Source organism: Micropterus dolomieu, linkage group LG06, assembly GCF_021292245.1.
Source record: "Micropterus dolomieu isolate WLL.071019.BEF.003 ecotype Adirondacks linkage group LG06, ASM2129224v1, whole genome shotgun sequence".
Classification (NCBI taxonomy): domain Eukaryota; kingdom Metazoa; phylum Chordata; class Actinopteri; order Centrarchiformes; family Centrarchidae; genus Micropterus; species Micropterus dolomieu.
In genome coordinates, this window is record NC_060155.1 from 1798275 (window position 1) to 1825615 (window position 27341).

The 27341-nt window shown below is 39.6% G+C and overlaps 1 protein-coding gene across 4 annotated transcripts in view; it reads left to right on the forward strand.

The window, feature by feature from the left end:
- efr3a (EFR3 homolog A (S. cerevisiae)) overlaps window positions 1–27341 on the forward strand; it is a 254822-nt gene that overhangs the window by 613 nt on the left and 226868 nt on the right. The window lies entirely within an intron of this gene.

Here is a 27341-nt window from a genome sequence, read left to right on the forward strand (position 1 = left end):
CAATCTTGGCTAATTATAACAGGGTCAGGATTGAAGTTAAAAAAAGAATAGTGCAGTGATGCGTTCATGGTCACTTCTCATGTCTCTGTCACCTGTAGGTTAGTCCTGCAACCAGTGTTTATAATGTATATTAATCTTCTTCAGAATAGTCTCTTGATGAATCATTTGGTCCTTTTTTAAAATGTCCTGTCATAATAAAGTCCAACACATCTTCCCTGAGCCCAAGTTGACAAAGATGTTCAATTTACATAGAAGACTAAGTAACACATTTAGCATTGGTAGCACATTTTAGAAGCTGGAATCACTATTCTTGAAACCTTCAAGTAGGATTGTGTTTACTTTGTTCACCAGAAGAATGTAGTGCTTAACCGTAGTTTTAACAATTTACTAACTGTTACATGTGAAGATGGTATATAAACGCATATAAAAGCATAGATAGATCTGAATATATGTATGTTTATGACTGCTGGTACCACAAGACATTAGTGAAGGCCCATAGAAATTGTGATGTGACATTTTTCACTATTTTCTGGCATTTTATAGACTTTTATAGATGGATTCATCTGTGATGAAAGCAACTGGTAGCTGCAGCCCTGATACAGTATAGTCACCTGGGTTGTGAAGATGCCAGACCACATGGGACAAGCCTGGTAAAGCTCACTGTTGTGCGGTATTTACGGGTGTTGGGGATTTTGAATGTGCACTCTGAAAACATTGCAACTAGCCTATGGCACAAACATGCCTCAGGAACATTTCCTGCCGCTGTTATTGATCACTGCTAGTATTTGTAAGTGCTTTGGTCAGCACTTCACTGCCACGTGTTGTAAAGTGAGTCAGACCAGAACTTGACAGGTGAAAGTTCCTCATGCTGCGGGAAAAGTGTGTGGGCAGGGTTGTAAAGATATTGTGGGAGTTAGCATATCTAGCCGGATAACAACAGCAAGTTGTAAATTAGACTCTTAAAAAAAAAAAACCTTATGGTCATTGCTCTGTGTTATTGTCCTACATGCACCAGGGAGAGAGAGCGAGATCCTGTATACACTAAAATAAGTGTGCAAACAGACATTAATGCCTCTGTCAGTGGCGGTGAAGAAAGTGTGGCTACTGGGCTGGCATCTCTGTGCTGCGTTTACTATCATCTGTCGAGTGTGTGTTGAGGAGGTTGTTTTGTATTTTTTGTCTTCAAATACTGGTGGTTTTTGTTTGTAATGTGACTCATCAGGACAGACATCAAGACGAAGTCCTTGTGTGGACAAACTTATTTTTACAAGGAAACCAAAATTGCATTATTCACCTGATCTTAAAAATGCTGCTTTCTGCAACTGCTAGTTAACTTGTGGTTAGGTGAACACTGAATTGTTATTGTTTTGCTGTAGCTGTTCACATTCTGTATGTTCTGCAGCTCGACTGACCTTTTATTAACTCCCTAACTAACAATGTTAACTGTGACTCTGTGTCCATTTTACAGGATCTACTTCCAGGGCAGCTTACCTTTTTATATTTTCATTTATTTATTTGCCACATGCTGACGTATAGGGGAGGTGAAGATGATATATTTAACATATATCATCTTCACCTCCCCTATACGTCAGCATGTGAACACAATTTGTTTTGAGCTGCTGTTTCTACTTCACACTGAAACTACTGACCTTTTTCACTTAATCCTTAAGCTCACAGCTGGCTAGCAAAACAAGCTTCCTCACATGATTGCATCCATTACTTTCTCTTCCTTAATAAAACAGCCTGTTGTAGGGCTCTTACTTCCTGTCAATGGTTGGTAGCATATTTTTCTCCCATGAAAAAGTGTTTACAAGTTTACAGCTTACACTTAATAGTTAAACCATAGCAGTTATTTTGGACTTTATATTTTTGATCAGACTTGCATTCTGCTGATGCAGCAGTCTGTGGAGGTCTATAGTACTTTTGGGATATCCAGGCCTTTTTGTATTTAAACTTGAACACCCGCCACCTGAAAAGTGTTAAGCTTCAGTTTGGGGGATTTCTGTCATGTTTGACAGTGTTTCTATTTTAGGAAAGTTGGACTTTCTTCTTCTCTTCCAGCAGCTGCTCTGGCAGGTAACCAGCTGCTGTTTACTGGAGAACGATTCTCTGTTAGAAACCCAGTTGGCTGCTGAGACACACAAAGTAGGATGAGTCTGTGGCCCAGAAGGCCCCCCTGTCTGTAGCTTCAAGGACTCTGCAGTAGGGCTCAACGATTTTCAAAAATAATCAATTGCGGGTTTTTTTTTTCACCAATATTGTAATTTTTAATATGCGATTCATTTTTAAGCTCTTTACCTTCTGTATTATTCAAAACAGACAAGCAGTAAATCAGTGTATAGTATGACCAACACAATATTAGATAGATTAAACGTACACTGTTCTTTCTTGTGTGTCATGCCTGTGTTGTGATGGAATTAGGTGATGCATGAATTATTATGAGCAATGGTGGAGAAGACGTATCAAAATTTAATAATATGAGAAAGATAATTTGAGTCAAGTCATGGCAATAAATAATGATATAATATCATGTTGGCCTACCTACAGACCACTAGAAAAACTATGTTCACCACAGTGTGTTACACAGTAAGCGCTCAATACAAAACCCACAGTTCAACCACCAATTAATGAGTCCTTATCTCAGTTCACATCTCCTAGTCCATCTTTCTGTATCCCAGTAAGCAAACAAAAAATACTCAGTTTGAGGTTCAATTCAAAAGTTGGCCAACGAATATAAAAGTGACGCCTCACGTGTTTAATAGACAAGCTTAGTAATTCTCCGACAACACTGACGTTCCCCCGCAGCTTCCGATGCTAGTAAGCAGCGCAAAATCTCGTTTTATCACATTGCCATAATATCGCAAATGCAATTCATAGTTCAGCCCTGCAGGCCTCGTGTCAGTTCTGTAATTACTCCAGTGGTAAACTGCTGATTGCATTAGCGGTAATGTGACACCTTCAACATCGATCTCTGATGGGCCAATGCAACAGAATGGGGCGCTAGTTGTGTGTCTGAATATGTTAGTGACGTGGACAAATACACTGCAGATGGCATGAACTGACTGATCGTTGTTGGTTGGAAAGGTCCGGAAAGCACGACATTCTCTCTGATTTGTTCTCGTGTTTTCTGGCTGTGGAACATTATTGAATGCAAGCCTAATGTGTGTCAAGCTGAGATGAAGATGATTTTTCAGTTACTCTTTTTTTATTAATCTGCCTTAGCTAAACCTCCCAGAATCACTAGCACGTAGGGCTGGACAATATCAAATAAATTAAAATTTTGTATTTGCACGATGTGTAAAATGTTTACATTGACTTGAAGTAAGTAAATGGGTGAATAAATAAATACAATTGTTTCTCATCATCTAATTCTCCCTCCCTCTTACTTTACCACACACCTGTAGGTATAGGAATTTCTTAAACAGAAACTGGAGCTTTCAGTCAGATCACACACATTTTCATAAGCTGATGGATATTACTCAGTTGTCGTGGAAATGGAGATTTATTGAGGACTTCTCATTGGAGATGCACCAATTGCAATTTTCTTGGCAGATTCTGTTGTTTTTAAGTCTGAACAGATTCCGATTTTTCTTTTGAAGAACTGTAAATGGTAAATGGACTGTCCTTGTACAGCGCTTCACCCTACTGACCTGCAGTGCACAAGTGTTCTTCGTATGACTCATTTGAGATTTGCTTTGTTTCATGGAGCATGGGGAGGATTCCATTCTCATGATGAATATGTTTCTTTCAAGGCTGAAAGGGCTTTGCTAAAGGTTGCTGACGTTCCTACCTGGTACTCCCTGTGTCTGTGGTAGCAATAAATATTTTGTGTTCTCTTGTTTCTTTTTGTCAGACTCCCTGAATACACCCTGGTTGTATGAGCTCTGTCCTAGCTACTAGCGCAGCATGCATGTAAATTTGACTGGTACAGAATCGGATATTTAGGACTCTGTGAAATCTGTTTTCCATTCAAATTTTTCTGAATTCTGTATTTGTCATCATGTGTTGGATGAATAAAATTTCAACAATCCAATAAGAAAATATAAATGTATTTGTTGTAACATGCAATATACATTTAGAAATATTCAAATATACGTGCAATTGTTTATGTGGACATTTCACAATAACTGTATTGCAGCAGTAGGATATTAAAATACTATCAAACTATTTAATAGTAGAGTTGGACGATGCCATCATCCATCAGCGTCCATCCAGCAGGCATCGTGATTGTGAAACCCTGTAGCCCCGGGCAGAAAAAATCAAAAAATTTTCACATAATACCGCCATGTAAAAGCAGGTTTTAATCATCACGAACATATTATTAATATAAATTTTAAATATTCTTTGCACCTTCCTCGGAATTCTCTTCTCCCCAAACTCGGACACACTAGAGACCTACTCCAACATCGGCACCCTGTGTGTTCACATCTGCTTTACCTGTTTCGTGCTTGTAAAATATCCACCGTGACTTATAATGTTATAGGCTACCTAGTTTTTAACCGAGTGAAGTCTGTGCAAGTGAACACATGAACATAAGACGACTGCTATCCCGCCATTTTACATGAACAAGTGAAATGGAATTGGACAAATATTCTGTTATGGTTAATGCTGAATTAGGTGTTGCAGCTTTTAGTTATTGTTTTTCATTTTTGTGTCTTTTTAAGTGATGAATTATAATTGTTTGACAAGAGTGTGTGTGTGTGTGTGTGTGTGTGTGTGTGTCACACAGAGACAAAGTGGATGGGCCTGCATTCATTTGGAGTTCTGCGTTTAGGGTCGCTCCTATTAATAATCAACACTGATTTTGTGTGTGTGTTTGCAGCAGCGTGTACTTTGCTCCATTTCGTAGCTCTTGCTTCTGGGTCTGTTGTGGTCTAGAGGCTCTCATTATCCACAAAGTGTTAACCACCTCAATTAAGTCATTATGTAGGACAAACCTGCCGTCGCCATCACTTTCTCGCTGCTGCTGCTGCTGCTGCTGCTCATTTAGGCTGAATGAACAGTCAAATGAGCACATAGTTGGATATGCAGAGGTAAATGGACTGATGGAAAGATGCCCACTGGGAAACACTTGTACATTCCCAGTTATTGTGTTGAGACCTTTGTGTTTCACTCATTTTGCACAGAGTAATCTGCTTCCAGAGAAAAGCTGTAAACTGACGGTGGACAGAATTGTCTTCATTTCTATTCTGAAACAATTTCTCTGTTTCCCAGTGGGACCCTCAGTCTACAGAACTGTATAATTGGCATTTAACGTGACACTTTCTGGAACTTCTTTTACAGTTCTTACAAAATTGGATCTGCAGCTCCAGCCCCATATGATCAGCAGTGTTAACCATACATTTTCATTACCAGCAATTTGAGAAACCATTCACCCAAAGAGCCAATGACTTTGTTTTCCCCAAAGGAAATGAGGAAAAAGGCAGAACTAAAGTAGTAACAGTAAAACGGTCATTAAAAAAGCAATCAAAAAAGTAGTTTTTTTTTTTTTTTAAATGACTTCAGTCAGCAATCACAAGAAAAAAAATTGACCCTTCGCGAAACCACACCCCCCTTAGTTAGTGTTGCTTTGTCGGTCAAACTGTCGGACCTGTCAGACTTAGCATGGCACTCTCTGTATCTGCACCTCCTGGAGAAATATTGTCTAATTTTTGGAAAAACTAAAAAGTGATCTCAGAAAGATTTCCATACATTTGAAGTATTCAAATGTATGGAAAGTATTCAGTGTATTCAGGCTGTCAGACTGATGTAAAACAAATGAAGATGGCAGTACGCATGACATCACGCACCTTTGACTTGTGTGATTACTGAATGATTGGAGTGGAAGTTTGAGTTTTGTTAATTTTTGTTTTGACTGTTCATAATACTGGCCCTAACATTAACTTAGTCTTAGTACTCCTGAAGATTTTAAATCCAGGAGGGGTCTTGATTTTATTCACTTAAATGTTTGTAGTTTATTACCAAAAATGGACTTGGTCAGGACATGGGCTATTCAAACAGATGCAGATGTCCTAGTAATTTAAACTTAAATCTACCTTAGATAATGACATTGGACGATCACAACGGAAAACTCTATAGCCATTAATCACAAAGAAGGGTGGTGGTGTTGCAATTTATGTTAAGACTAAATTTAACATCAGGATCTTATTCTCAATCTACTGTTAAACAATTTGAGATCTTAGCATTAAACCTTGAAATAGCCAATAGTCAGCATATTACTGTTATTGGCTGTTACAGACCCCCTTCTGCTGTTGCTGGTGCCTTACAAAATATGATTGCATTTTTAAACCCTGGTCAACAATGAGATTTCAGTAATTTGGACATCGGCCTATGTACTCCCCCTTTAAAGGGAGGTGATTCCTTTCCTTTTGGATAATTATAGACTGATTTCTAATTTACCAGTTTTAGCTAAAGTTTTAGAAACACCGGTAGGTGATCAGTTAAAGGACTATTTGGTTTCTAACCATATTTTGTCTGACTTACAGTTTGGGTTTCGAAGGCAGCACCGTACTACTACTGCTACAATGAAGGTCATTAATGACATTATTGAAGCAACGGACTGCAAGAACACCTGTGTAGCTCATTTTTATAGATTTATCGAAAGCATTTGATACAGTGGACCATTGCATTTTACTGGAAAAGCTATGCGATATTGGTTTTTCTGACCATACTGTTAATTGGTTTACCAACTATTTGGCACACAGAACTCAGTGTGTTTTATTTTGACGATCTCAAATCTGCAACACTGAATGTATCTAGTGGTGTACTGCAAGGATCTGTCTTGGGTCCAATTTTATTTACTATTTATATTAATAACTTGGGTCAAGACATCCCACAGGCTCATTTCCATTTTTATGCTGATAATACCATTATTTATTGTAAGGCCGCTACTTTACATCAAGCTTTTTCTTATTTACAATCTGCTTTTAACCTTGTTCAGGTTCAACTGTATCAGCTAAAGCTAGTTTTGAATGTTGAGAAAACAAAGATTATGCTTTGTTTTCAAAATCTAAGAAGTCTCTGGACAGTCTTCCAAGTATGTTTTATTATACATGGTGAGCAGATTGAACAAGTCCAATTGTACAAATATTTGGGTATATTAATTGATGATCAGCTCTCTTTTAAGTCGTACATTGATAAACTGGTACAAAAGCTCAAACTAAAAATAGGATTTTATTTTAGAAACAAAGCCTGTTTTTCTTGGAAAACCAGGAAGAGTTTGGTTGCTGCAGACTTTCTCACTGCACTCTGTTACGGTGACCTGCTCTATAGAAATACGCCTGGCCGATGTTTGTCTTTGTTGGATACTGATGGTGCTTTGAGGTTTGCACTTATATATCATGCAACATCAGTTCCTATAATTTGCGCTCCAGTAACTTGTATTTATCTGTACCTATGGTCCGTACAGAGCTCGGTAAGAAGGCCTTTAGTTATGCTGCCCCATCCACGTGGAACAGATTGCAGACTGATTTGCAGGTGCAAAATCTGATCCCTTTTGGTGAATTTAAACACCGCATGAAAGACTTGGAAGTAGACACTATAAATTGTTGTCACTGCTTTTAAAATAACTAAATCCTTTAAACTTACGGTATGTATAAGTTATACTTTTAAGTGGTCGTTTGTTTATGTATCGTAAGGGTCTCGCTAATTGTTCTTTGTTGTCGTGCGTGTGCTCGTGTTCATATTTGTAACTGTGTTTTGTCAATATGCTGCTGTTTTGGTCAGGTCTGTCTTGGAAAAGAGGTTTTAAATCTCAATGAGATCATCTTGTTAAATAAAATAAAGATAAAGCGATCACAGAGTAAAAATGAACCACCGCATCACCTGACGATTGAGACAAAGGACAACCATATTAAGGGTCAACACTGTTCCTGTACAGCTGGGTTAGGTCTCTATTCACTATTACAATCATTAAAAAACAAAAGCAGTAGGTTATATAACCTCACATTCAGTAGTAGGTAGTTTTAGCCAAGACTTCATCCAGCCAGAGGGGAACGATCATCGACCGTCCGTAGCGGCCTGGGCCCTGGGCCCACTGTGCAACTCCCACTCTGGTACAAGTTGTGTCGCTAGTACGGCCGACGTGCTGTGAACGGTTTGTGATCGTTTCCACTGGCTGGATGAATATTACGCATGATCCAAAATTAATTTAACTAGTAGTTTAACTAGTTACTTTCAGCAGTGAGTAATCTAGTAAAGTTACTAAAAGTAAGTAATGTGTAATCCATTACCTTTTTTGAGTAACTACCCTAACACTGGCTCTTGGAAAAATACAGCAAGGAAAAACATAAGTGGACTTTGTTACACTGAACTTAATAATATTTCTTATTAATTGTAGTATTTAATACATCTGTCTGGTATGGGTACTTTAGTAGCTTTAGAAACAAGCTGACCTGGATTGTTAAAACAGCAGAGAAGATGGAAAGCCTCCAACAAAAGCCATTAGATGACCTCTACAGTACAAAAGACTTGATGTTTACTGTGGTGGATTTCACAATTTTCAAGAGCCTACAAATTGATTTTAATGCCATACAGTTGTTGTAGTTTGATGTGCTGATTTTCCCCACTTATCAACACCAGCAGCAGTGGCTGTGACACTTGGCTCATGGAGAAAATGAAAGTACTTTAAATCCCTTGGCACATGATTGCTGCATTTTGTGTAAAATATCTTACTCCTTCTCTGAGTCATATCTCAGTCAAATCTTAACACACAGACATGAGACACATCCACTTTCTGGGGATGTCATATTCTCTGATGTCCATAACGAATAAAAGTCCAAAGTCCGTGTAGAAGTTTAGAAATCAGAAAAATATGCTCCTTGTAACTCCGAACTTGCCTTAGACTTAAGATTTCTTCTGTATCAGAGTAATCCAGTAATATTTGTCTGCACATCAATGAGGACATTGCAAACAGGAAGTACTAATATTTCTAATCCTGCATACTTTTAATGGTGCTAATGGAGCCAACACACAAATATGGCCTGTTTTATTTAAAATGCATAGTTTGCCTTTCAGTGGTTAAAACTCACCTGATTTTTGGATTGGAAATGCAGCTCGAGGGAGGGCTGGACCATATGACCTAAAATCAAAATCACCAACCGATCTACTGCGCATGTGTGGAACAAGTACACCAAGCTGACTCCAGAAACAGATGTAGTCTGCATCCGTGGTGTCCGCAGCTGTCCTTAAGGGGAAAGTACTGTACTAATAAGATTGAAAACTGAAATAACCGACCATGGTAAAGGTTTTGAATTTCGGTTTCGATTACTTTTGAATTAATTGTCCAGCCCTAGCTCAAGGTCAATTGAAACTAAACATAAAAGTACATTTTATAGAGGCAACCTCATCATGTTCCCTTTCAACCTGCTGCTAAAAACCCCTCACTCAAAAGTTTACCTGTTTCCTTGTATGTCACAGATGTATTCGAAGTGCTTTACATTTCCAGTTGGTTTAAATGTGTCGGGATCTGGACTACCTCCAACAAGGTTTCTGTGTGTTCAGATCTTAAAGGTTATGTCCGATAAGAACTCTGTATCTGTATCCCAGGTGGAACTGGCGTATTTGGGATGCACAGAAGGAATCAAAGTCAATCAAACCCAGCGGGCCTGTATTGGTTTTGATGCTCCACCGGCTAATTGTATGTGTGCAGTCGGTTCCTGTGCTCTTAGGACTGTTCCTCAGTTGTTGGCTGTGATTTGTATGCATAGTGGAAGACGGTTTCTTCTGCAAAGAAGGATTTGGCCTAAATATAACTTCAAAGGGGATGCGCCTGCCTCTCTTTCCTCCGCCGGTCGCATCTTTGCAGAGAGGGAAGCTTTTATCTTTGTGTGCTTGTTGTGTGACTGTCGGCTTGCTGCTTTTCTGCACCTTTCTTGAAGGATTTTACAGTTCTCCTTGGCCCGTTTTTGTAGTCGGATGTTTGTTTGTGTCTCTATCAACATCAGAAAGGTGTCTGTACAGTGATGTTGAGCAGCAGGACCATAGCAGAACAGCAGCTGCATGTGAAATGGCTCTGCAGGAAATGTTTCTCATGCAGAAATGACTGTATGTTATAATTAAATACACGCCTCCATGTGCAGATTAACAAAAAAAAGTATATGTATGCAAATTGTGATGTACTGAATTGGAGGAGGTGAATGGAAGTTTAAGACTTGCTAGTTAAAACAAACTAGCTTTTTGGTGCACTGATGAACTAAATTTAAAGGAATAAATGTTTCTCAAATATTAGCACTCATGTTGTTGGTGCTTTCTAAGACCATATCTTGGAAAAATACAGCGACGCCTTTTGCACATGAGTCAATGGAAGTATAAAAGTATCGGACCTCAGTTAGTGCGAGTGCTATACTGCGCTGTGATTGGCCAGGTGAATTGCACCTTTTTGAGGACAAAATGTAGGTTGTGTTCAAGATCAACAAAGTATCACGTGAGTCCAAAAGAGGACTAGCATTCAAAATGACAAAACATGTTTTTAGCGTTAGCAATACTAAAATACTCAAATTGGAACATCTAATGTTGTTGAAAATATTGAAAATGCTTTGGAATACTGAGCCAATGAAAGTAAAGGTCAAAACACTACATGGACAAAAATATGTGGACAGTAGTACATTGCTAGCTGCTCTGCGAGGCTGTACAGTGGTGATTGTAGCAGGTACTGTATAGCATTTGTTAACACTCTTAAAGAACTTCTAATTAGCAGTAAACACAAAGTACTATTAGTACAAAGGCTATTGGGAATGTCATTAGCATCATTAAATGTTGACCTAATGATGGCGCTACATGAAAATCAGAGGATCACCAAAGTTATTACAGTTCATCCTGAAGTGAACATGACTGGATTAAAGTAATTTGAGCCAGACATTCAATAGTTAAATATTTTAGTCTGGATCAAAGCGGTGGACCAAATTGCCTAGAGCTATGCTGCTAGCTTGTGGCTATTAGTAACTGCTCTGGAGGTCTATCTTTTCTCAGTAGATGGTTTCCCAGCTAAAATTATTCTGAGCACTTAAAGTACTTCTTGTCCACGTTGAGATCAAAAGTTAATTCTTGTTTATGCAAAGTTCATTCCACTCTTTCTCTTCAACTACAAAAACAAAATGCAAGCATTTTAGGAGGTGGATGACATTTACTTGCCGATGCCAGTTTCAGCCTGATATGTCAGTCTGAAAAATCATTCACAGCGAGAGTAAACTGTTGAGTTAATGTACACATCACTATGTAGGTTGCATATCTTTTGCTGTTAATATAAACTCTGTGGGCTCTTTGCTGCGGTTTCTTCAATTTTCACTCCAGAGCAAAAATCAGCCTTTAAACTTGAAAGAAATAATGATTTGACATTTATCGTGATAATTATCAATGTCGAATGGTATAAAATGTTTTTATCGTGATAACATTTTTGGCCATATTGCCCAGCCCTAACTCCCAGCGTGCAGCGATTTGCATCTCCCTTACAACAGGGTTACTCGCTTGGAGGTGTCTTGGCTGAATGATTAGTTGCTGTTAGTAAAAGTTGACCTTGGCTCAGAAAGGGAGGGCAGCGGTGGTAGAGCGAGCCAGAGAGTCAGTGAAGAGAGGGGGCTGCAAACAAAACTGAACAAAGCAGTGAATCAGAGAAATGTGATTTTCTGATTGTTTCACGGCTTTTACCTATTCTTATAACTACAGCTTCCAAAATACCTTTCAGCTCAATATTATTATGTTTTAAATTTCTTTTCCTGCAGCTAAATTATCAGTTAGAGTGAAGAGTGTCATATGTAGAGATGTCAGGCCACCATTGTACCTCCTCTTCAGCTCCCTTTGCATCATGTATTGGAGCACATACACAGACACTCGCTGTGCGATCCCTCTGGCTCTGCATTCTGTCCTTTTTTGGATGTAGGATGCTGTAAGGTTGGTGTGCTCAGACATTCTTTCCACAGAGTTAAGCAAGTGTTTCCCACTGGCAGGAGGGAGACCCAGAGCTCCAGCAAAAACAATTTTGTTAGTTATTTTCTCATTTATTGTGTAATTAGCAAAGTGATACAACTTTCTGCTTGCACAGGGACTCATCTGCCAAGATGTAAGCTTTACTTGAAAATGTTGTGATAGAGCTGCAACAATTTGTAATATTTACTGACTAGTCTGCAACTATGATTTGAAAATTGATTAATAATTTAATTTAATCTTTCTGTTTGCAAAGAAATTTTGCGTTTCTCTATTGTTGTTATTGTAAATTGAAGATCTTTTTGGGTTTTGGACTGTTAAAACAAGAATAGATATTTTTCACATTTTATAGACTAACTGATTAATCAAAGGGGGTAAAAATTGGTAGATTAATCGATAATGAAAATAATAGTATGCAGTGATCGTTGCAGCCTTAGACTGTGAGTGCATCACCGTCCAGTTAGGCTAAAATGTGTCAGTTTGTCAGTGAGCTCTGGCTGGTCAGTACAGGGCTTTTGGCGTTTGTGAGCTGGGGTGCCAGCTAATCCAAATTTATTCTTTAAAGGACACAAACTGCTTGTTGCTGTTATGTGCCAGATGTTCATGTTGTATAAAGCTATACTGTCTGTCATATCATTCTACTCTCAGGCTTCTCTAAAGATGGATGGATAGATATAGTGCTGGGCAACTATTAATGAATTCTGAAGTAGTATTTTGCACTTGTAATTTAAATGTACTGCTATATACACGAAAGTGCAATAACATGTGGTTTGCAAACACTTTAAACAAATAATGTTCTTTTTACCACCAGTATTCCCTTTACACAGCAGCAATAAAATATTATCTAAACCTATAACCTAAACATTAATGTAATCAAATATTTGCCACTGCCAGGGCATTACCTTTTTTATCTAGCTTGTTAAAACAAGTAACCATCAGAGTCCAGTTTTCTTATTTTTATTTTTTTTTTCTGAACAGGTATTAGCAGCTATCTTTTATCAGGGAATAGCAGAAGTACTATGTTCAGTAGGGTTGGGACGATGTCTACATTCAAACATCAGGATGGACGATGACGGGGAGGGGGGCGTGTAGCGGTCGTCTTATGTGCATGTGTTCACTTGCACAGACTTCACTTGGTTAAAAACTTCAAGTGACGTTACAAGTCAGCACGGACCAGGTAACGTTAAAGCAGCATTGAACACAGGGTGCAGATGTTGGTTTCAGCTGTTTGAGTTGTTTGACAGGATGCTGCCGTGATAACGGATCGCGGGTGGAAAAATATGGAAAAGAGATGACAGCATAGTCTGCTGAAGCCTCCCTCCGCTGCTTGTTTGAGTGGGTGATTTGCAGGCTGATCAACATCCCGCACCTCCTGTGATCATGGTTTGACTGCATGTGTATTCAGAGCCAGTGAGCAACCGACTTTCAAACTACTAAGAATTTTAAAAAAACTGCGTTAACGTGCCATAAAATAATTGTTGGCGTTAATTTATTAATGTGTTAACGCGATAATAACGCATTAACGTGCCCAGCCCTAGTATGTATGTATGTATGTATGTATGTATGTATGTATGTATATGTATTAGGGATGAAACGGTATGAAAATTTCATATCACGATTATAGTGACCAAAATTATCACAGTATTGTAAAAATGTGCCAAAAAATATTAAAATGTACTGATACACGCACTGAATCACCAATCCTAAAATTAGTGTCTCAGCTGTCTAATCAGCCTGTGGCATAATAGTGTCTGCTCCAGCCATAAGTGACAAACACACACCCGTTTCCCAGGGCCTTTTTACACATGCCTCGTTTTTTCAGTTTGATCTCAACCACAATAATGCATAATTGCTATGTAAAACCAAAACTATCGGCATCAAATGTTTACAATTGTACAAAAATGCAATCTGTGATTCAGATTTACAGGTGTGGAAAGTTCTCAACTGTAACCGTAACTTAAAATCCAATAAAAGGTTCTTTCTCACCAAAGTGATTGTACACAATATCTAATATCCTCACTTCCTCACTATTGTTACTTCTTGAAATACCCTAAATAAATAAAGATCTTTAAAAGTTGTCAGTTTCTGGATATATCCTCCCTTTACGAAGCTGTACTCACTTTTGATCAATATCCTCAATTTCCAGAATCCCTTTCAAAAAGTCCTCGCTTTCCAAAAAGCACACAAGCACGTGCACACCATAGACCGTATATTAAAAGGTGCACACACAAATGCACATCGAAAAACTCTTGCTCAGTTACACAACCATAAAGGCTCACACACACCTACTCACATGCAAATAGACACTGCACACACACAATTTACAGCAACAGCACTGCTGAGTAAATCTGCATTATACTTCAATCAGGATGATTAAAACACCTTCAACCCACACATTCCTCATTAATGTCATCTCTCCAGTGTACATGTGTTTGCATCGGTATTTGTGTGTGCAGGGTGTTTAACGTGCTCCCCCATATCTCTTGGGGGAATCTGTACCGAGTAGGTTTTGAGCGTTTTTAGCCATTTGGATTCGACTCTGCAGCGCTGCAGCTTCACCTGCAGCCTTCAGCAGATTTGCTGCTGCTGCTGCTGCTGGCGAGGGGAAACACAAGCACTGCAAGGTCAGAGATGAGTCAGTTTGTGAAGGGGGTGGGGGGAGAGAGAGTGGAATCACAGAGAGAGAGGGAGTGTGTGTGAGAGAGAGAAAAAGAGACCGCGGCGTCGAGGTCCACCTGGCAGGCCATCCTCTGCTTCGTCTTCAACAAGATGGATTCAGAGAACAACGAGTCTGGTAGGGGGCTGCTTTTTAATTTGTGTCTCGCCAGTGTTTGTGTGTGCGCACAATGTTGCCGTACCCCACTGTGTGTGTGTGTGTGTGTGTGTGTGTGAGACAATAAGTAAGGGCGACTAACAGATTCCAGGTCTGCAAGCCTGCACGGCGGCGGCCATTGATCTGCTCCCTATGTGAACCATCAAGCCCACTCATCCCGACCGTCCAATCAGCTGCCTGGTTCCAGTCTACTGACACACCTTGAGACCAATCGGTGCCACGGCACAGATTTCATATTGTCATAAGAAGGGAGGGATGGTGATGATTTGTTGCTCTTGTTATTGTTTTTATGAATTAAAGCTCAGGCTGTTTCACTTCAGCTGCTGCAGTGTCAGGTCCCATTTTAAAATGCTACTCAACATGAGATATATATAAAAAAATCCTGTTTCATCGGCCGGCCGATCACTACTAGTCATTATACAAATTGTGCAGAATATAAAAATATTTTGTATAAACTTTTTCTTGGTTTTTGTGGCATTTGCACCTCATCCTCTGGCATGGATGCCTTTTGAAACATGAACATGAAAATGTTAAGAGCCATTCACAACCAGACTTTTTGTATTCACAGGTGACTGTTTTGATGATTCAGCTGTAGTCACAGTAACATCCATTTGGAAATACCTTCCATACTGATCACTGTGACTGGAAATGTATCTGGCGTAACAAGCTGCTTCAGCCCTCCATCACTAGTTTTAATAACAGACATTTACAAAATTCCAAACTGTTCTCTATGTAGACTGCCGGTATACACAGTGTCCACAGGTGAATCTGAGCATGAAGGACTGTGCGTGGTTGTTTGGTTTGTGCCCTTGAGCCTCAGGCTGATTGGCAGCAGCACTGTAGCACCAGAGGTCATCTGTTGTCTTTCATGCTCAATTAAGTCACACCCTCCCACTCTGCTACCTTGCTGCTAGACACAGACACACACAGACACACACATACACTTGTACTTCCATATACTTGTGAGGACCCTCATTGAAATGCATGTCTAGCAACTAAATGTGTAACCCGCACCTTAACCTAATTCTGACCTTGGTTCTAAAAGGAGGCTTTAACCCTCCAATAGTCTTCTGAAGAAGTGAGGAGTCGACATAATGTCCAAACATGTCCACACACTGTACTGTACAATTCAAATTGGTCCTCACAAAGATTGTGCTCTTGTAATTCTATCACACATGTATGCACGAACAGTTGGATGCAAAGACAGTATACACACACACACACACACTGTCAGAATAGCTGACTGTAAAATATACAGTAGTGGACACACACAGTTACAAAACATACACAATAGCTGACTGCAACAATCAGCTGACTGAGCAGGATGACATCTGGTTACATACAGACATACTTCTCACAGCACTGTAGCATCCATTCATTCTGACACAAACACACACTCTGTAAGCAGAGATACTCAAACACAAAGCACAAGTACAGTTCTGGCAATGATATGAGCGAGGGAGAATCTGATAGAGAAGAGTTAACCAGGGCCGGCCCTGACAGTGTTAGAACCCTAGGCTGGGCTAGTAGACCCAAGTGCAGGACTGAGAGAGGGAGGAGACTGCATAAAAGAGGAATATTTACTGCAGGGTTAAAGAGATCAGATATTAAACCGGGGATGAGCGAAGGCAGAGTGGAAGTCTGGATACATACAGAACCGAGTTGGTGGCTGCTGTGCGGAGGAGGGGGAACCATAGCTGAGTGTCCAGACTGTGACCCGAGAAGGTCCAGAGCAGAATATGGGAATATTTTAGCCAGGTTGGGGGGTCTAGGGAGAGAAGATAGGATGAGTGCCATTTCCAGTAGCGGAAAGTAACATGCTATTATGCAAAATTCACTTTTTACTTTTATTATAGCCTACTACATGTTCTTCTTATATAGTCGGCGAGACGCTGCTCAATGTCTGATTTTACTACCAAACCATGGTAGTAAAATCAGACATTGAGCAGCCCCATATAGTCTAAATGGTATGATCCTCATTTCATAACGGCTCTGTGAACATACATTCGACTGTGAGATTGGGAGTGAAATCAGGCTCCGCCTATCAAATCTTTGACTATTTAGAGTCACTCCTAGTTTGTTGTAGCCTTCAGTTTACTGATTAACTTTTAAATGTAGGCTATTTGAATGTTTTGATTTGTAATGAAATTAATCAGTTGTAAAATTAATAAACTCCATAACTGCTGTTTTCATCACTCAGTTTAAAGTGCTCCCACACAGCGGAGAGCTTCATTTTGTTTTCCCTTTGTGAACTGGAGCGTTACGTCCACTGCTGTGAGCGGAAGTCAGGCCAGACAAAAAAACCTTCAATATTCAAATCCAAAAATTGAATGCGTACCCAACGATCGAATATTTGAATATTCGAATATTAGGGTTCAGCCCTACAAATTAATTTTCACCTTGTATCATTCATGCAAATTTGACCACTGGAGCGTATGTTCAGTCTGTTAATTTGTCCCAAACAGCCAGTGTACAAACTGCACAGACATTAGCTGCAGCTATAGCTAGCAACCTATGTGCCGGTTTGTGTGTTAAAGCTCAGCTTCTGACTGAACTCATCGGAAACTCCACGTCTTTATTTCCTTCCAGTCTCTGTTTCCTATTGTCTCTGCATTTTTATGAAGCAGATTCATGAATTCCCAGTCAAGTTAAAAAAATTTTACTTGCATTTGTTTACACAGTCTGTACACAGACCGAAAGGCCTTGATTTTGTCTGAGAGAGGGGCCCGCAGTGTCAGGCTTTGCAAACCTCTGACATCCCTCATACATCCAAATGTTCCGCTTCCTCTGCCCTCTCTCGTAATGTGAATATCCAAGTGATGCTGCAAATGGTGGTGTTGGTTGGTTGTTAATGAAGTTTTCTCCAATTTGAGCTCAGTCCACACAGCCAGAACCACAAATTACTTTAACGAGTGGAGGGAGTTGTTTGTTTTTTTTGTTTTTTTTTTAATCTCAGCTTTTTAATTATGAATATTTGAAATCACAGATTTACAGACTAGACTGGATGAATCAATAAAAGCTGACTGCTGCAGACACAACATCACTGAGTAATAAAGTGCTGCGTATGAATTAATTGATGTGTGTGGGTGTGTTATTGCTTTGATTAACAAAGCTGATGATGCTGATGGAATTTGAGTTTGATTGGAGTGATCAGATCTGCTGTTTGAATCAGCTCCACCTTCATGCACAAAATGCAAAAGGCATCCTGATTGGCTGGATAACAGCAATCGAATATTATCAGTATTACAGTAGCAGTGTGAATATTAACAGTACAGTAGTAGTGTAATAGTTGATTTCCCATACTGCAGCAATGGTAGGAATCTATCAGCCTTGGGTTTATCAGCACTATTAGGATGGATGCATCATCGGGGATTAACTTCTAATCTAATGCAAATCGATTGTGCGGAACTTGCATTGTTCTGCAATGTGTTTCCCTTCCTCCTGCTCTCTCCCCTCCCACTCTCTCAACACACCCAGTTGAGGTAGTTGGCCTCCCACCTTGAGTCTCGATAAGATGGACTTATTTGATTGATCCCACACAGGGGAAATTCACTTCTTACAGCAACCCAAAATACAACACAACAGATAAAACAATACACATTAAATAAAAATAGAATAGAAAAATACAAGAGAATTAATATGCTTGCTCGTCGTGGGAACTGTTGGGTCTCTGTAAATAATATTACAAAGAGCACGGTCAAGACTTGCTCTATGTAAAGTGCAATGAGATAACTTCTGTTATGAATTTGCGCTGTATAAATAAAATGTAATTGATTTTGTAATTTCTCAAATTACTGTTTACTTAAACTTTGGAGGATTTTGAGAGCCATTGATGGTATTTGAACAAAAGTGTATTTGAATTCTTTTAAAATAACTCCAATATATAGGCCTATGAAAAATGTATGAAACATTGTTTTTTTGTCTTCAGAAGGGGCCAGAGATGCTCACAAGTCTTGGAGCTAGAGTCCAAGTCAAGTCTCAAGTCTCTCGTGGTTATAATGAATGTTGTATCACCTGCTGCATTCAGTCCAGGCTGCTTATAACACTGCAGAGCTATAAGGGATTCTGTAACTGTAACCTGTTTTTCACTTACAAAGCACAACCATGTAATGTGCAATGCAATTAACAGCTTATTAACTACTGTAAGTCAACACACTCCGCAGACTCTCAAACCAGTGTAACGTTATAACTAAATAAATCTGTAACATTACATGATTAACAATAAACCTGTAACCAGTTTGCAGCCAACGGTAATAATTAACATGATGGCAGCCAGCGGGACGTAAATGATTACGTTAATCGACCACCACAAGTTTGGCAAGCAAATAAACGCTCATTCATCTTTTCATAACGACAGCAGAGTTAACCTCTGATAGGTCGTAGCTAAAGCAAGAAGCAAGCTAACGTTAGATGGCCAATGCTGAGCTAAACATGTTCACTAACTTCAGGTTACTAACCTATCTTGAGTTCAGTGCTTCTTTGTGTGGGCCTTGTTGTATGATGAATAGCACAGCAGCTGCCGGTGTTTGTTATCTCTCACGTGTGGCTGTGCGCCACTTGATAAGATAATATAATGTTATTTGATATTATTAACGTTATATGATTTAATGTTAAGTTATAGGTAACGGAGGGAGGGGAATAACAGCTGAGTGGATGAATAACAGATGAAACTCTGATATGAAGTGAACTACAATTTAAAGCACACATTACAAATTTTGCAGATTTAAGATCAAAATCACAGAACCAAGATGAATTTGAGATCAGATGTTGTAAATGTGTGCCTTTTTTTTTTTTTATTATCTATTACCTGCTCAATATCACACTCACAGCCACAGGAAACAATGTATCAATTTAAAGTCGTTGTGTATGAGATTCTGAACATTAATGTAACAGCAAACTATTTGCTTTGTAAAGATGAAGTGGAGTAATGGCGTCCTAAGCAGAGAATGTAACACTCCCTCTGTGTGAGTTGTCATGCAAGCTTCTCTGTGCTTTATTTTGGTAGCCGGTCTGGTAGCAGGTGCATGTTAGTGCATGTGAGTCCCTCCCTGGGACACAGATGGTGACGTGGGAGTGGACTGTCACTCTTTTTCCCCCCATGAGAATGAATAGTGAAATTGACTCCCCTCCTGTGGGAATCCCGCAGTAATCCCGTGGCCACAGGATTCCAAAAAAATGTTATCCTCTACTGTGAAAGTGTCGGCTTCTTTCTCATCTAACGCAGTGAACTAAGGATTTATTTCTACCAAACCAGAGCTGGTGATTGTTGGAGCATTGGAAAGACTAACAAAGAATGTTTTGGTAAGTTTTATTTAGTTTCTGTTCAGTTTGAATGAAGTGGGTTTTGGGTTTGTTTTGGCCTGAGATGACTTTTAGTGGCAGCGAGTGTCTCATACATCACCTTTTTAAAGCCAGAAGCCTGATGTTCTCACATTTCTCAAACATGAGACCACTGTGCTTCCCAGAATACTTGTTAGTTCTTGGAGTCTCTTTCTTTACTGCAGGATTAATTGATATTGCCCATGGCTGAAGTCCTAACTTGTTCAGTTTAATTCAGTCTCTCGTAGATCGAGAAGATTTGATTGCTGATAGATTCATTCAAAGGCAGTCCCTGTTAATTGGATTTGCTCCGGTTTAAAAGACACACGACTTCTTTTTAAAAGACTGTTTCTGACTCGAAAGCTTCACTGTTCATAAACCTAGCTGATACATGACTGCAGACAGTTTGTGTATCTCAAACATTTACCCCAGATAATATACTTCATGACAGAAAATATGTCCCTGTTGTTGCTGTTCAGTTTGTTTGGTTATGCTTAAGGGAAAATAAAATAATAGAATCTATAAAACGCCAAAATGAGACAACAGCATAATTATTGAATCCTGTGTTTGACCTTTAACCTCTTCAGCGCCTCGCAGCTGCTTTTGTATAGTTGTTAAATTCTAGCACAAAATGGGTGTTGATCAGCTATTGGCTGAGCATGCCAAGATGCGCCAAAACCATGATAAACAATTGGGCTTATTCCACTAAATATTGATCGCTGAACCCTTACTGAGCAACACTGTTGTTTAGTTTGCAGTATTTAATGAGTGTGTGTGTTTTTGGTACTTTGAGTTGTCAGTTCTTTTTACGTTTTTCAGATTGATTCAAATGAGGTTTGTATTTTGCAAAAGGAAATTAACAGCTAGGATTAGTCACATACCCTTAACAGTCACAAAACAGTTTTTTGTTGTTTTTAGTTTTTACTAGCAGATTGTTCTGGGGGTCCCCCTTGGTCGGCTTATTGAAGAAAACTTGCAGGGATAGGCTGCTAACCTTTGCTCAGGTTGTCGGTTTGATTGTCCTTTGTTACTGCTCTCGTAACTAACCACGTAGCTGGCGTTCCGACTCTGTTGTCGTGGGGAGGAGTGAGTTAACTCGACGAAATAAAGCTTAAAAAGAACTTGGTCGTTCTTGAATTAAAATTGCGTGACTTAATGGTCCGATAACTTCAACAAAAAGAAAATAAGATGACTCTACAAACAAAAGAAAAAGATAAATTCAACGAAAGTTTGCTGGAAGACAAAGAGAGCTTTAGAAATCACGGCGCCGCGCCGGACCCTTAGGTTGCTAGGAGACGAGAGCACGCTGAGCGCGTGCCGAGAGCTGCTGAAGAGCTGAAATACAAGGGAAGAGAGCGAGCAACAAAGAGCTCCGCTGTTTTGTTTGTCTGGCCCCTTGGGGCATGTCCCCAGGGGGCTTAGCTTCCGGTCTCCTCTGAGACTTGGGTGTATTAACTTTTTAATATGGTCCTAAAGACTATATGTGCGTATTTTAATCAAATACCTTTTCACAATGGAACCTTAGATGTCAAACGGTTATACTGTTCTTGGTATTAAGCATTTGATAAAAAGGAAAACAGTTGTCAGTAGTTAAACATTAAAAGGGTTAATGGATTAAGATGATGGATGGATGGATGAAATAATAAATAAGCAAGTTATACGAACATGGCATCATTTTATGAACAATGAAATACAGAGTAATACATTAAACAGCAGGAGAGGCATTTCAGAACGATGCCATGTAATACTTAGTTTGTCCTCTTGGGGGACTCTAGTTCCATGAGAGGAGACTGAAGATCACTTTGATTATTTCTTTAAAACAATCATTTGCTCAGGAGCTGGGGGAAATAATTTATTTAATATTACATTCGAGCTGGAAAATTAATCAAGTAACACAGGATAAAATTTCTGTATGATATAATTTCTGGGGGAGTATATGAAGTGTTAGTGAATAAAGCATTGGTTAAAAACATCACTTAAATGAATGTCAGGAATCATTGCTGAAAATTAAAGAGCACTGCAAAATTAACTTATATGGATTCTTCTTTTCAATAGCAACAACACAGTAATATAGCTACTCAAATGGAAGTGGAGAGACCTGCTAAGTATTATTTACTTAAAACAATAAGGCAAGTTTAAGGAGAACATTCTTGTTCCCACAAAGGAATGTGGGCTGTCCTCCTCTGGTGTTCTGGAGTTTCTCACCAATTCACATCTGGGTGTGAAGATGAGAATATCCTTTGATGTGAGGTAATTAAACAAAGAAGAAGGTCAGTTGCCATGGTTACGTGTGTGGAGGGGCAGTTTAGGGTTTCCTGCCCTCTTTCCAAAAGAGTTCTGATAGGCTGTTCAGGAGAAAGTTAGTTAGTTTCTGGTTAGTGTTGATATTGTCATTTTAACAGTCAGGGCATCGAGTCTTATCTCAGCTTCACCAGAGGTTGTAAGTTTTACGATCTAACTGCCCAAAACAGCACTTAGGGAAAGCAAACCTTTCACTTAGGTCAGGCTGTCTGTTGAGGGGAAAAATATCTCAATCCCCCCTTTCCTCAGGGAGAGACAGATTTTCGGAATCTCTTCTTGGCATAAAATAATTAAAACAACACTGGCTGATCCACTACACATGTGTATTTCACTTTACACATAATCTGCCATAATTGCAATGTAGCACATTCACATGTCGTTCATCCCTTTAACAGCACTCTTTAATTCTAACCAATGCTACGTGAAACCATTTAACCACCATCGGTATAAATCATGCTGTCTAGGATACAGTGAGGTGCTGTTGAATGCATCTAATACTAGAGGAATATCTACAACGTTATGGCTCTGACTACAGCGTTCCACATCTACAACGTCACAAAAAGAGAAGCTACAGGAAGCCGTGTTAGATTCTTGTTCAGCTCACATTTATTTACATGTCCGCTCTGGTTTAATAATTTCCGACACGCAGACTAACTGCAGACAGGCGCCTCGCAGATATATTTAGAATACGTCTGAAACTATAGTTTAACGGCTCATTAAGATGTTAGCGCTTCTCCACTGATAAACACGGCATTAGCTTTGTGGCTAATTCAGCAACGGGCAGCGTGAGCTGCTGTAACGTTACGTGATTTTTGCGAATACTTAGAATTGATGAACTAGGGACAAATGTGGACCGTTCACTAGAACTGCCACACTGTTCCAGAATGAATCTAGTCTGTCAGCAGCTTCCAACACCCAGCTACCGTAACATTAAACTGCTGTGAGCTGCTAGGAAGCCGGGAGAGTGCAGTGAAAAACGGGAGGGTTAGCAAGTCATGAATGTTTTAAGGAGAGGAGAAGTGACTGGGTCTGTTTTTAATAGAATTATTAAAGTTGTGTAATTAACTTGACAAAGACTGACTCACAGCTCACACAGCCCTCTGCGTGTAAGCTCTGGTAAACTCCGGTCAGCTGATTGTTTTCTTCTGTGGTTTTTGTGGTGAGGTAGTTAACAGGGGAGCTGCAGCTGGTTGCCCTCTGGTGGACAAACTATGAAACACACATGACATGAGTGAAGTATTAAATGCAATTAGCTCATATTGGCCGACAATATCGGTCGGGCTCTTAAACAAAGTTTAATGGAAACTGTTGCTCTGCTCTGGATGACTGACCAGAGACAGACGCTCATTTTCTGTCTCTGAACCGTTCAACTGAAATATGAACAAAAGATATCCTGGGTTCATTAAAATATATTCAAACTATCAGACATGATTTTAAGAACATAAAAGATGAACATTTACTGACACATGACTTATTTGTTTGTTTATTTGTAAAACTGGGGTTTATGGAAGAATTATATTTTTTTATCTTGTTTTGACATGGTTTAATCACAATCACATTGATGTAGGTCTTCCATTTTAAGAATGCATGGCTGTTATTGAACTAGTGTTGTTCCATAGTGGAAAGGTTTAACTTTATTTAGGGATAAGTAAGGTGATAATTACTTAATTCGTCCCTTATTCAAACCTAGTTTTATCATTAATCATTTTTTGCAAATATGTGTTTAGCTGACTGCTGTGTTTTGGCACCTCCTGAGCCTTTAGTTAATCACTGCTGCTAGTACTATTGCCACTTTTTTGATACTGTATCATGCATAATGCACAAAATTTAAAAGACACAAAGGGAAACGCACAGGTTTCGTGTTTTGATTGATTCCTTTTGGAGAGTGTTTGAGTAAATGCTCTGTCCCCCAAAGACAAACAACCTCTTATAAATTTAGCTATAAATTTAAACATGCAATATACGTTTTCTTAGGAAGTAAACAATGGCCAAATTAGCGCAGATTAAAATCACAGAAGTGACTGCAGAGGTCTGAGCTTCAGGGCAGACTGTGACTGTCTCTCTGCTCCATGCTGCTCAGACCTGAAGGCAGCTCACTCTGCTGGCAAAGCTCCATAAATGGTATACATGGTCATTTAATGGTCCACTGCCTCAGTCTACTGATGGATGCTCACCATCACTCATCTGCAGCTGCAGTCACAAGATGTGTTGTCATATAGTCTGCTTTCTTTCTTAGGACCTGTCCTGTCCTCTCAGACTTCAGGAGAGATCAGTCTGTCCTCAGTCACATGTCTCTGAATGTTTGTCTCATTACCGACCGATGATGTGTCTCTATTAAGAACATCATATTTTGTTTTTGGTTCTGATTGGTGGCATTTAATATTGATGCAATTAATTCCAATGAATTCACAGGAACCAGTGCTACATGTTACCAGTGTTATTGCTTGTAATATTATTTCTTTGATAGTAGGCATGGGCCAGTTACCGGCTTCAAGGTTTCCAAAACCACAAGTTTTCCTTTACCATTGCTGCGACACGAGGTCACGAACCCTCCCCCTCTGGTCACTTGTGTGCAGGTTTGCCGAAGAAGGGGAACCCCTGAACATTTTCCCCCGTCAAAAGACGAAGGCAATCCGTCAAATACGATATCCCATCTACAGGACCACTCATCACTCTGCGCTGCATTCAAAGTCACACGATCTTGAAATGAACATTTGCAACAAGCTAAGTGAGTTAGCGTGTTTAGCACAGGTGAAATAAATACCATTGGCTTGCTGCCGAGGAAGATAACATGACTAATTAACTATTAGCTAACATCCGCTAGTTTCACCCTTTACGTGGGAAGGGTCCAGCTGCAGCCCGCAGACAAACGTGACGGAAGTTGAACTTCCATATGTGGTTCATCCCAGAAGCCAACGCACACAAAACGTGATCATGTTTATTGCGGGCGCTCGGCCCACGCAGAGCCGTTATATCACAGCCATTAACGGATCTGCGTTAAATAAGTGTTGACGTAGTAATCAGTGTACATTATGCGTTTAATATTTACTATACTATAATTATATAGTATTGTAGTGAACCGACAGTGTGGATTTGTGCATTCTATATTAAATAATTTGGAGACTTAACTCTTTTCTCTCCCAGAGAGAAGGAGGATGGGGTTTGATTATCAACCCTCTACAGACGGCTGAAGAGACCCCAAAAGAGGGGGGGTTGAAAGGTCGCTTTCCCTAAGTGCTCTGTGTTTCATTACCTCATCAAAGAGATACTCTTTTTCACGCCTAGATGAGGAACTCCAGGACACCAGAGACACAGACCTGAACTCCCTTATGCAAACAAAGATTGATGTGCAAACGTGATAAGCCAGGCTATGCGAAATGGGGACACAACTCCTGCCTTCTTGAGCTAAAACAATGTTTGATTATAAACTGTTCTCTTCAAATAATAATCCTTGCTAAGTTAGTAGTGTGGCTGCTTCTATTTGAGTAGTTATGTTACCATGTTGTTGCTATCTGTTGTTATTATTGCTGAAAAGAATCTAAATAAGTTACTTTTGCAGTGTTTTAATTTTCAGCAAGATTAAGGACATTTTATGTGTAACCAATGCTTGTTCACAATACTTTCTCACACAATTCCTTTAGAAATGATGATAAAGAAGTGTCATACTATACTCTATTAATTGCCAGCTTGAATTTAAGGCTAAATAACTAAATTTTCCAGCTCGTGAGAAGATTGTTTTAGGATTAATCTAAGCTGTCGTCATGTAACCTGAGCTCCCCCAAGTGGACGAAATAAGTATTACATGCCATCATTCTGAAATGCTAACCTTTTAAGGTCTAATTACTGACAATTGTTTTTCCTGTTACCAAATGCTTAAACTTAGAACGGTACAACCGTTTGACCATTGAGGTTTGATTGTGGAAAAATATTTGATTATAATATGCGCAAATAGATTTTCATTTCCTTTTATAGACATATTAAAAGTTTAGAAAGACAGTCCCTCGGGAAACCGGAAACGGCCTGCCCTGCGGGAAACGAAGCACTGCCCTCTGGGGAACCACGCCCCAGACAACAAAAGCGCGACACACGATGTCGTTCGCCCTCTCCCCCGCTGTTCTCTGGACACTTCCCTCTTGTCTGCCGGCATGTTCCGGGCTCTTCAACGGCGCTTCGGCACGCGCCCGGCGTGCCCTCTCCCGGCAACGCCCTAAGAATTCGACCAGCATAACAAAGTCTTTGTTTCGCCTGAAGCTACACACGCGAAGTGCCGCGAAATTGATTTTTCCCTCATTTCCAGCAACTTGATTTATTTTCTTTCTTTTGTTTTGTTAAAAGTTATCAGTCCGTTAAGTTACACTGGTCTAATTCAAGAACGACCAAGTTCTTCTTAAGCTTTATTCATCGAGCTAACTTCACCGAGGTCAGACCCAGCCGCGTGGACTCGCCAGCGGCAACAAAGGACACCTGAACCTGAACGGTTTTTCTTAATTCCAGACACGGAGAACCCCGGAGAATTCCCTAGCAAAAAGCCCGGAATCGGGCAGCTAGTGTGGGACCCGTGCAACAGGCCAAGGCAGGCCGCCGACCTACAGTAAGACCAAAACCCTACATTATGTGGTCAGGGATGTCCCATAGTGTTAATATTGTCTTTTTAACTCCTAAACCCATAGCTTACTTTCATTAGTTCTCCTCTGCTGTATGAGCTAAATCCTCCCACAATCGCACCTCCATTCTCATTGTTTAGCCATTGTTTATTTCTCTGATGTATTTAACCACCTTTTTATATCACCTTAGTTAGTCAATAAATTCTCTGTAACCAAGGAATTGTGTGTGTTGCCTATTTCTAAGTCCCTGCCAAGAGAATTTACCTTTTAGATATGAGACTGACTGATTGATTTAAGATAATTGAGCGATTATTAACTAACTGATCACTGGTGAATAATTGTATAATTATTAAAAGCTACCTAGA